This window comes from Lolium rigidum, chromosome 2 (assembly GCF_022539505.1).
Source record: "Lolium rigidum isolate FL_2022 chromosome 2, APGP_CSIRO_Lrig_0.1, whole genome shotgun sequence".
NCBI classification, from domain to species: Eukaryota; Viridiplantae; Streptophyta; class Magnoliopsida; order Poales; family Poaceae; genus Lolium; species Lolium rigidum.
The window spans coordinates 268,686,846-268,698,609 of record NC_061509.1 but is presented as its reverse complement, the minus strand read 5'-3'; the positions used below and the strand labels follow the sequence as shown (position 1 = coordinate 268,698,609).

Genomic DNA, 11,764 nt, shown 5'->3' with positions numbered 1-11,764 from the left:
TACCTCTTGTCCTAGGACAAGTGGTAATAAAATATGAGGTAGATATTTATTGATCATATATACATTGGCTCTTGTGTTCAAATTGCCTTATTTATTGCCATGAATTTGTTTTGCTTTGACTCCCATGTGTCTTCCTTGCATCTTATGGATCTAATTTGTCTATTCAAACTTTCTTAGCATTTTAGTAGATATAGGTAGCGTGATGATCCTAGTTGTGTTCATTTAGTATTCATATGCAAAATTCTAGATAATGCACTAATCTTGGGGGAGATCTCCTATATTTGTTAGAATGCTTAACATCTCTTGATCATTATCAAAAATTTGGTTTTGGGAGACATAAACTTTCTTTTTGGTACTTTGTGCCATCATAAAAAGTTTCGAGGGTTTGGTTTATTTGTTGGAACCTTGCTCTCTTGGGAGTTGGTTATCTCATTCCGTTGTGTTTAGGTTTAATTAGCTTCTTATAATGAGATAATTCTTTGGAGTCAATCTTGTGTTGATTTGATTCTTTGATATAATTTGGGCAACCATTGTCTCTTGATTTATTTAGTGTTTTGTCCAAATTGTATCTTCCTTTGGTTCTTGAAAGTATTGTGCATGCATATTTAATATATGTATATCTTATGGCATGTGTTACTTTCTTTGATCCAATATATAGGGTAAACTCCATCAAATCCTAATTTGGCTAAGATGTGCATGAAATTCATTTTCATATCTATATGCACATAGAATTGTGGAGTTTGTCCTATATGTTGTAGTGTGTCTAACTACTTTGGACCCAATTAGTTTGGGAACCATGTTGTACTTACCTTTGTGTTAGGTACAATGGATATGCATTGGATGCTTGTCTCACTCTTGGAAAGAAGTGGTGACTCAATGGTAACTTGAGGCAAGCTAGGATGGTCAACGAACACATATCTACTACATCCACACCAATGCTATCTTGGTAACAAGTATCTTCTCATGCATAATTTTCTTGTATCCAACCTTATGGTTGCATCTTGGCATGAATCTCTTGATTTGCAAATATTGTGCTTCTTGAAAAAGGTTTTATGAAACCTCTTTATTGTGAATGTGAGTAATTTGAGATGAGTGCATATGTTGGGAAGTATATAAAATCATGATCATGATTCACCCATCCCATCTATGCCTATCTAGCAATTTTATTGCATATCAATTCCCCAAGCCGCTCACATGTGCAATATCGATGAAAGTGCAAATTGAGTTATTTCTTTTAGCATCCTCGTTTGTGATACTTGTTGCCTATCTCAATGCATCCCAACTATCTTCTATCCCTTGTTGATATTTGTGATGTATTTTAGATGTTTGTGGTTGAAGTTCATGAATGTACAATAAGATAAAATTGAGCCTTTGGCCATGCTATTAAGCAAAAATTATTATTGGTATATTGCATGACTTCATTTTGGATATCATGCTATATTTCTTTCATATCTATTTTGCGTGTACATGTTTCGTTATGGATAAACATCTTAGTGATTTTGTCCACTTAGTGAAACTTATACACATAAGAGATGATACATCTTCATTTGATATCTTATTTTTTGTTGTTGTATGTTGATTGGTCATTCTAAGCAATATAATTCTTTGAAGACTATGATGATGCTTTTTGCTCATCCTTGTAATAGTCTTATAATATGCTTTTTCATGCCTTTCACATATCCTCTTGGTTGAGCCTTTTATTATGGTGCCTCTTACTTGTTGCTCAACCATCTGTTTGATGCAAGTGTTAAGCTTAATTGTCCATCTATGATCTATTGCAAATGTTTGTGTCTTAAATGGTAATGAGGGAGTTAGGATTCCATGTTATGCATATTGTATTCAAATGCAACACTTTAATTTATGCATGTACCTTGGGGAGCTTCCTCATTTTATTAAAGGCACTATTTTGTGGTGATCATTAGAGTTTGATTCACTTGGTATCTTTTGTTTTGTATGATATTATGGGAGTGATGATTCCATGTTTGTGCACCTTATACTCCAATGCCAATTGTCTAGTTTTGTGCACAAACCTTGGGGAGCTTCCTCATATTATTTAGAGCAACCTTCTTGATCTTATCACAATATCTATCTTTTTTTGTATCTTCTTTGGGGTTCATTTGGTTGCTTGCTTCATTTGTTGAAGCTTCTTGACTTTGTTATCTTTTTGCAATCTTTGATCCTATCTATAGTGTGATTCCTTCCGAATATTCGTCATTGGATATGTGCATTTGATTCCACTCAAATTATGAGAAATGCACACGCTATGGAGGAACTCTCACTATATTGGCCTTCTAAATTTTTCACCCATTTCGGCAATTGGTGCCAATGGGGGAGAAGTTTGGAGGGTTTAAGGGAATTTGGTTATGTCTTTGCTTTGTGCTTAAGCATGTGCCTCTTTTCTTTGTGCTTAAGCATGTGCCTTTATTGCATTGCATATTGTTGCTTTGCATAGTTGAATATTTAGAGGAAACTCCACTAGGCTTTGAATGCCAATATATGCAATGAAAGTCAAGATCATTCACACATGCATATATTATGGGGGAGTTTGCTCTATATGTTCAACTTGTTTGTTACTTAAATTCCTTATATAAACCCTCTCAAAGAGATTGTCATCAATTACCAAAATGGGGGAGATTGAAAGTGCATGGAGCCCCCTTGTGTGGTTTTGGTAATTAATGACAATCCCTATGGACTAATGTTTGCATTGAGTTATATTTGTAGGAGTTGTCCATAGGCAATTCTTGAACCATATGTTGGCTTCAAGGTTGCAATAAGAAGAATTTGATGAAGGATATCAAGTGTCAAGTATGTCTTGAAGATGAAGATGAAGTGAGCCCTCAAGTTACTTCAAGACATCAACATGATGAAGAATGAAGAAATGATGTGCAAGTTCAAGATGAGCCATCTCTAAGAGATCATTTGCTTGAAGCTTGCCATCCATATGGTGATCATGGATATGTGAAGATGTGCTGAAGAAGAAGCTCTCCCATGGTGGATTATGGGGGAGCAATCCACAAGACTTCGTCAAGCAAGCACAATCAAGAAAGGTGTTCCATCTTGTTGCGGTCAAGATCGTCATCATCAAGCTCAAGTGGAATACTCAAGGTTAAGGTTTGCTCTTGATAGGGTTTCTTTCTCACCGGTCTCATGGTGTAGTTGGAGACCGGTTTATAGTTTAGTTGCCGTACTATCAAGAGGGCTCTCGAGTGAGTAACTCGATCGTATCCTTCGTAGAGCTCAAACCTTTGCATCCTTGCATCATCTTTCTTGGTTGTTATTTGGATCTTATCCATATGGTGTTTTAGAGCTTGTGCTTATTCTCATGACAAGCTCTAGTTCATCGAAAACGGATTCCGCATGAATCACTTGTTGCGTTTTCGATATTGGAGTTTTTCTCGATTTCTCGTATTGAGAGGTTTCACTCTAAAATACATAGAAAAACCTACCCCACTTGTTCTTAAGCTTTTCACTCTTTGTGGGGTAGCTCTTGTCATCTTCTTTACAACAAAATTGGTTTCACCTAAATCCGAGTTTCCTAACTCAAGTTGTTGCATTTTCCATATTAGAGGTTTTACCGGTTTGCTGTTTATAGATAGGTAAAACCTTTATCCATTTGTTTCTATCCTACTTTGCTGGACTATGATGGTTCCCTGCATGATCTTGTAGAGCTTGTTACTAGCTTCGAAACGAGCCCAAGATCATCAAAATCGGAGTCCGGGTGCAAAAGTTCTTGAGGTTTTCGTATCGGGTGTTTGGGAAAAAACTGGGGGGCCGGAACTGCCGCCGGAAACACCCCGGCACTGCCGCCGGGCCGGCACTGCCGGTGGAAAAAGGCCAGCACTGCCGGCCACCCCGGCACTGCCGGTGGAACAAGGCCGGCACTGCCGGCCTGTCGCGATTTTGGCCCCAACGGGCAGAAATCTAAGACCCTATTTAAGGCCTTCTTCCTCCTCTTTCTCCCCACTTCTTCTTCCTCCTTTGGCTCTCCACCATTGCTGACCTTGAGAGCTTTCCACATCCCTCTACTCCTCCAATGATTCTTGAATCCATTTGAGGGAAAAGGAAGAGGAGATCTAGATCTACACTTCTACCAATCAAATCCATCTCTTTGTGAGTGGAACTCTCTAGATCTTGATCTTGGTGTTCTTTGTGAATTCCTTTGTTCTTCCTCTCTTATTCCCCCAATAGCTTTTGTAGCTTTGTTGGAATTTGAGAGAGAAGGACTTGAGCATCTTTGTGGTGTTCTTGCCATTGCATTTGGTGCATCGGTTTGAGTTCTCCACGGTGATTCGTGGAGGTGAAAGCAAGAAAGTTGTTTCTCTTGGGTTCTTGGAACCCTAGACGGATTCTAGACCTTTGTGGTGATTTGTTGGGAGCCTCCAATTAAGTTGTGGATGTGTGCCCCAACCTTTGTGTAAGGCCCGGTTTCCGCCTCGAAGGAAATCCCTTAGTGGAACCGTGACCTAGGCCTTTGTGGCGAGGGTCACCGGAGATTTAGGTGAGGCGCCTTCGTGGCGTTCGGTGTGTGGCGTGAGTACCGCATCTTGGGGTGAGGCCTTTGTGGCGTTGGTGTGCATCGAGCAACCACACCTCAAGGTGAGCCTCTTGTGGCGTTCGGGAGCACTAAGCAACCGCACCTCTCCACCGGAGATTAGCACTCGCAAGAGTGTGAACTCCGGGATAAATCATCGTCTCCCGCGTGCCTCGGTTATCTCTATACCCGAGCTCTTTACTTATGCACTTTACCTTGTGATAGCCATCGTGCTTGAAGTTATATATATCTTGCTATCACATACTTGCTTGTATTGCTTAGCATAAGTTGTTGGTGCACATAGGTGAACCATTGCTTAGAATAAGTTGTTGGTGCACATAGGTGAACCATAGTATATAGGCTTTGGGCTTGACAAAGTAAACGCTAGTTTTATTCCGCATTTGTTAAGCCCATCTCGTAAAAGTTTTAAATCGCCTATTCACCCCCCTCTAGGCGACATCTGTGTCCTTTCAGTAGTAAGGATAAAAATCACAAAATTATTGTAGGGTGATAGAAACACTAAATTGAACGGGGACAATGCGTCGCGATTGAAAAGGATGACGGAGGATAGAGCAATTTTTTTTTCCAGAGATACCATAGAGAAGGTAATAGTATTTTTGACGATTACAAGAGGCGGATGGTTATTTTTGTTTACGGTCTATATCCTTGTATTTTTTACTTTCTAACTCAACTCATTCACTATGTGCAGTATACTCTGCAAGAAGTTTATCTTCATAGAATTGCTTATTAGGGTGTTTATAGGAAAATCTTACAAAAACAATTCACTAAAATTTTGCAACTTTCGTTATTTTAATTTTAGTCACCATATGCACCACCTCTTGTTCATATCATGATCTTTCAAATGTCTCACTTATCACTTTGATTTGAGAAAATCTTTGTACATTAAAGAATAATAAACAAACCCATGTTTAACTGTTTCTTTTCATTTTTATATTTTTTGTTACTTATCTTGCGTAATTATTAGGGTTTTATGGCTTTGTGGGATAGTGTAAGGAATACGTTATGTGCAGAAAAACACTTTTGAAAGTGTATGAAAGGTTCACCTCATCCATGGTAGGTTGTTCATTTTTCTGGACTTCAATTGGTCTTCCAACAAACACATCCATAGGTGATTTGAAAGGGATATTGTGTCCTGCATAAAATAGTACAAGTTTGGTCATGCAAATTTGTTTATTTATCTTCAATATAATTTAAAGAACAAATCGGAATAATAAAACACTTAAATAGTCAACTATAAGGAAAAGTGCATGAGACTTGCATGCATATATGTTAAGACAAGATGTGCGAGTGTGTGCTTTCATGTTGCTGTTTCAAGTTATGGATCTCTGTAGCGAATTTTTTCTTTTAAAATTTCTTTTTTAGTTGTGTGCATCCTTTATACCATTAGTGCATGATGTTATTGCAGAGACTGGGTGTAATTGGTATCTCCGCGATACTAATACATGTTTTTTTTATCAAAAAATGACTGGAACTGTATAGGACGCTGGGACAGTACGGGATGAAGCACATGAGGGCGTTTGCAAACATGTGCAACGCCCGCGTTGGGGCCGAGGCCATGTCCAAGCTAGCATCCCACTTTGCCAAAAAAAAAAAAAAAAAGCTAGCATCCCAGGCGTGCTCGACCTCGGACTCTCGGAGTACTGATTGATCCTTCTCGATGCAGTTGATTCATGTCGTAATAAGAAAAGCATACAGCGAGCAGGCATACTAGTACTATCTATTAGTGACAGATAAAAAATTCACGTCTGTAAGCACCAAAAGTTGTACGTACTGGTGGCACCATAGACTTGAGGCTCATTTCGGTGTGTAATTGTGTATGATGTGTGCACAGGATTTGTAAATGAGGTTCATATCAAGTTTATGTCCCTGGGATCAACTTAGTAGCAATTACCCGCAAAACAAGTAGTAAGTTTTTTTTAGATAAAAGTAATATATTAACATCAAAAGATACCAATTACACCCATCCTCTGTAACAACGCCTCATCCTAGTGGTAGAACGGGTGCACACAATCAAAAAAGAGTAAAGAAAACTAAGAAATAAAAGTTTCGCTACAGCATTCCGGACCTAAGAGCATCACTAGTAGAGTCCTAAACCCTCAAATCTTCAAAGCAGTTTAAGGGTTGAGAATGGGCATTTTTTGGCACTTTTGAGGGGTGAAAAACATGGGTAAAGACTAGAACCCTCAAACCCTTAAAATTGAGGATTGAGGGCAAAGACTAGAACCCTCAAACCCTTAAAAACACTCATTTGATATATCACAATTATCATCATCTCAATAACGGTTTGAAGCACATAATAATCATTCTAGTTATTATTACAACATCAAATAGTACTTTGAAGCACATAATAATCATTCAAGTTATTACAGTTATTGTTCAAATCAAATAGTACATAGAAAAGTAAAACAAAGATAGATCATGGGCTTTGGCGCCGCCCATCCAACTGCCAATGGTGCTCTACAAGATCATCCCGGAGCTGACCACGAGTCTTTGCATCCTTAATCGCACAATGTGCTTCAAGAACTCTTGTATGCGATAAGGGTTTCTTTCCGGTTGCACACGGGTATCAACGTTGTCATAGAAACAAGGCATGTTTAACCCTCTCTCATCCTCGAGTATCATGTTGTGTAGAATCACACAACAATTCATGATGTTGATCAAGGTTTTTTTGTCCCAAAAACGAGCTGGACCCCGAACTATAGCAAACCTTGCTTGCAAAACACCAAAATCTCTCTCAATATCCTTGCATGTTGCCTCTTGTGTCTTGGTGAAATGAGCCTCTTTTCTGGTTAAGGGCACCCCATTTTTCTCCTTGATGGACTTGACAAGAGTTGCCCACTCGGGATAAATGCCATCGGTGAGATAGTATCCCATTGAGTTCTCATTGTCCATGATTTTGTAGTTGCAAGTTGGAGCATCCCCAGAAACTAATCTTGCAAACAAAGGAGATCTATTGAGCATATTGATATCATTGAGTGTTCCCGGCAAACCAAAAAATGCATGCCAAATCCATGTGTCCGCCGATGCCACGACCTCAAACACAATGGTAGCATCACAGCTTTTACCGCAATACATTCCTTGCCATGCCTTTGGGAAATTTTTTCATGTCCAATGCATGCAATCTAGACTACCAAGCATCCCAGGCCATCCCCTTTTTTCATTCATCTCCATCAATCTCTTTATATCTTGCTCGTTGGGGGCCCGAAGATACACATCACCATACAACCGGATGACTAATTTTGCAAACCTAATGATGGACTCCGTCATTGTATCTTGTCCAATGAGAAGATACTCGTCGGTATAGTCCATAGGTATGCCATGGGAGAGCACCCACATTGCAGCTGATATCTTTTGGTACCCACTAAATCCCATGATACCGGCGGAGGATCTACGATGCTTGAAATAATCTGAGGCGGCCTCACAATCTTGGACAATCTTCACAAACTACGGTGCATTCGGTACCTTCTCCGAAAGAGGCGAGGTGGGTATGTCGGTACCTTGGCGAAGTAGTCTTGCATCAAATGCTCGTGTCCGAGGGCGCGGTTCTGGTAGATGGTGACTTGCCCCATCTTGGACCCCTCCTCTGATCCATCAACTTCACGCGGTCTTCAAATTCTTGCACCTCGACGAGGATTTGCATCATCTCGACGTCGTTGTCTTGAAGCAACTCATCGATGTCTGAATCGTCCGACGACGACCAGCCGGAATCATCGGACAACGACATGGAGTCGTTGGTGGTCACCTCCATCTACAAAACAACAACAAAATGGTTTGTGCTAATGAATAAATATGGAAAATTGAAACAAACAAAAACAAAGAAAAATAAAGAACATGCCATACATGCACGGGGCGTGGCTGCTCGGGGCGGCTCGGGGCGACGCGGGGCGGCGCAGCAGCGGGGCGGGGAGCGGCGGGCGGGTCCGGTCGGGGGCGGGCGGTAGGCGGCAGGGCGGCAGCTGGGGGAGGTCGGGGGAGGCGGTGGGCGGCAGGGGGCGGCGCGGCCGGCTCGAGGAGGTACGGGAGGCAGGGGTGGGCGTGGCGGCTCGGGGGTGGCCGCGGCGGCTCAGGAGGTCATGACGCGGGGCGGCGGGGAGGCGCGGATCCGGTGGCGGGGGAGCTCGCGGCAGCCGGCGGCGCGGAGGCGGGAGGTTGGGGAGGGGAAAATTCCGTCCCGCGCGATTTGAACGAGGAGTGCGGGTTGGGGCAGTTTGGCCTCCCCAACCCTCACTTCTACAGGTTGAAATTGGGTTTGAGGGTTGGACCCCTAATTTTTTTGCGGATTTGAAGGTTTAGGGGTTCTAGTCTACGCGTTTTGTTTTCTCTCGCAAACGGTAAAAAAGCAGTTATTTTAGAGGATTTGACGCTTTAGGGGAACTACTAGAGATGCTCTAAAAACATCAATACAACCACCACCGTGACAACACCTGAAATACGGACTCTCCAAAAGAAACGCCTCCAAGAAGGAAACAGTGCACCAGCGTCATCGTCGCCCGACTGAAGGTCGTAGGTTTTCACCCTGAAGATAGTCCACACGCTCAAAACAATGCCTCCAACAAGGTCATTGTTAGGCACAACCAGTTAAGGTCGTACCTTGGGTTTTCACCCTGAGATGAAGACTCTGAAGTTCACCTGTGCTGCCGCCCCACATGCATACCACTGCTGCGGAGCCCGAAACGCAAATCCCTCAGCATCACAGAGACTCAAACCACCTTTAGCCAGTCCACCAATCTGGCCTTCGTGATATTCCTTCTTCTGACTTCACCATGGACCAAAAAGTCACCTGATGTCAACAAAGAATAAAGCTTCGCGCTGCTCCCTCCGGAACCAAACTGTCGGAATAAAAACATGGGTGCGAGCAACCGAATACAACAAGATCCAGCAAATTCGAGGCAAAAGATGCATTGTTCCATTCGCCGGCGGAGCTTTCCAGAACTCATCTCTCCAGCCAGATCAAAGCAAACTGACATCCGGTAGATCTTCATCTTCGCTTGCGAGAAACCCGAGGACCGCCACCGAAAAACAAAGCAAGACCAGCAGCCCCCACGCCGACAGTCCCTCGTGCCGAATCACTAGGGAAGAGGGCGGCGGCGCGGATCATGCGTACCACCGCCGAACCGTCACCGGGGCGGAGGCTGCCACCGCTCCACCGAATCCTCCATGGCTACCGACGGAGAGTATCAGGCCCCGGCCAAGTAGCTGTGTCGCCCAGCTTCCTCCACCGGCGCTTCATCACCTCCCATGGAACACCGCCGCGGAAACCCTCTCCTCCCCCTCGTCGTTCGACGGAAGGGGCGCTGCCACCGCCGTCGGGGCCGGGGCCTGGGTCAAAGCCGGGGCCAGGGCCGGGGCCGAGGCCGGCAACAGCGGCGGCTGAGGGGCGGCGGTGCAGGGGCGGTTGCTCGGGGCGGGGCGGGCGGATCCTCCGCCGCTGCCCGGGAGGGGGGCGGGAGAGGAGGAGGGCGGCTAGGTCACGGGAGTCTCACCGCAAAAAAAAAACTAAGTAGTAGCAAAAGTTACATGTAATGATGGTGTCTGCATCGTCCGCTAGGGCGGCACGGCGCCCATTTCTCTCTGCTTCTTCCCTCGCCGTTGCAAGACACCAATGCTGGGGTCTTTAAAAAACAAAGTTCAGGGACTCTATCATGGTAATGTTACTATATTAAGGACATCATAAATGATAAATATTTATTTATTTATAAAGACTTCATTAAGCGTTGAGGTGGGTCGAAGCATGAGGGCAGGAAGTGAATCAAAGTTGGAGAAGCCATCATAAAACCTTCCGAAATCTTCTTCCTCAACAAATACTTCTCCTCACCGGTTCGTGGATATCTCGACGGACCGTAGATGTTCACCTTCCTGACAGTGCAGAGCATGCAAACCTTCCAGTCATGAAGAGATACCTTCTGTATGTTCACCGCAGCTTCCATGATGCGCCTGATATATCCTATGAAGTTGTTGTCTGATTGAAAGCCATGGATGGTTAGCTTAGACAAATTTTTGTGCTTCAGAGCAGAATCAGACGGCTCCCACTTCACATCCGGTTTCTTCGAGAGAATGGGTTGGAATGGACACTTGTGACCTGATAGTGTGATGGAAAGCTCCTCTAGGGATGGTGCAACTTCAAGGATGAACATTGTCCAAGCGATATCACAGCCTTCATGTAGATTGTTGAGATTCACAATCCGTAGTTTGCCGAGCATAGGTGCAAGCAGTTTCGGGCATTCTGGCCGAACCCAAATCTAGGACAGATAAAACAAATTAACAATGAGTACAAACTTAGCAAAAAATGCACCCCCAAGTGAAAGAAAAGAAAGAGACAGAGATGATTGCATTTACCTGTTCACTTCGGAAATCTAGATGCAGCTCGTTTATGGAGGGTACATTCGCAAGCAGATCCCGTAGCACGAGGGTTTTGTCTAAACTATATTTATTAATGAGGTTTAGCTTTGACAGCTGAGGAACAAAACCAAGAACCAACGGAATTTCAAAACCAGACCAAGTATCATAGGTCAATTGTTTGAGCTTTGGTAGAAATTTAAGGTCCAGTGTTCTTAACAGAGCGAAGGTGATGTCAAGCTCGACAAGTCCAGCGTGTTCTACTTGCAGCACCGAATGGATCCCTGCGTCACACTGGAAGAGACGCAGCGACTCCAACCGGTTGCAAGTGCTAAGGATGTTGTGTATGTCTGGTTCACGAAACCTCATATTTTGTAGATGCAGCCTTGTGAGACCAGCAAATTTGCATCTGGACAATCACCAATAAACATGTTGAACTGCTTGGCAAAGTAGAGCATGTCAGCTTTAGTGCAACACTCCGAAACCGTCTGTGTCGAAATTTCAAACTCAGCTGCATCCAGTTTCTGGGTTGCCATGGCGAGGGCAACAGATTTGCCGATGGACAGGCAGTCGTCGAGTCTCAAGATGAATCTGAGCTTCAGCATGCGAATTGTGATCTCCGGTGCCCTCGTCCGCAGTATCCTGTCAGTCAGATCAGCCGACACCATTCATTCGAATCAAATCTCGGGTGCTGAGTACCAAGACGATCTGTGAGAGCATACTGGGCAGGTTCTGCATTTGCTTCGAGAGGATGCTAGTTCTTATAGCATCAAATGTATCCACCCTCTCCAGGATGTTGAGCAACACGTCCTTGGGCAGTTTGCTTAGTCTGTCCGGCTTATCTTCATTGATAGCTGCTGCTTTCTGCAACTGCAT

The 11,764-nt window shown here is 43.5% G+C and overlaps 1 pseudogene; it reads right to left on the bottom strand.

The window, feature by feature from the left end:
• Positions 1–8,615: 8,615 nt before the first annotated feature.
• Positions 8,616–11,764, bottom strand: LOC124690911 (annotated as a pseudogene).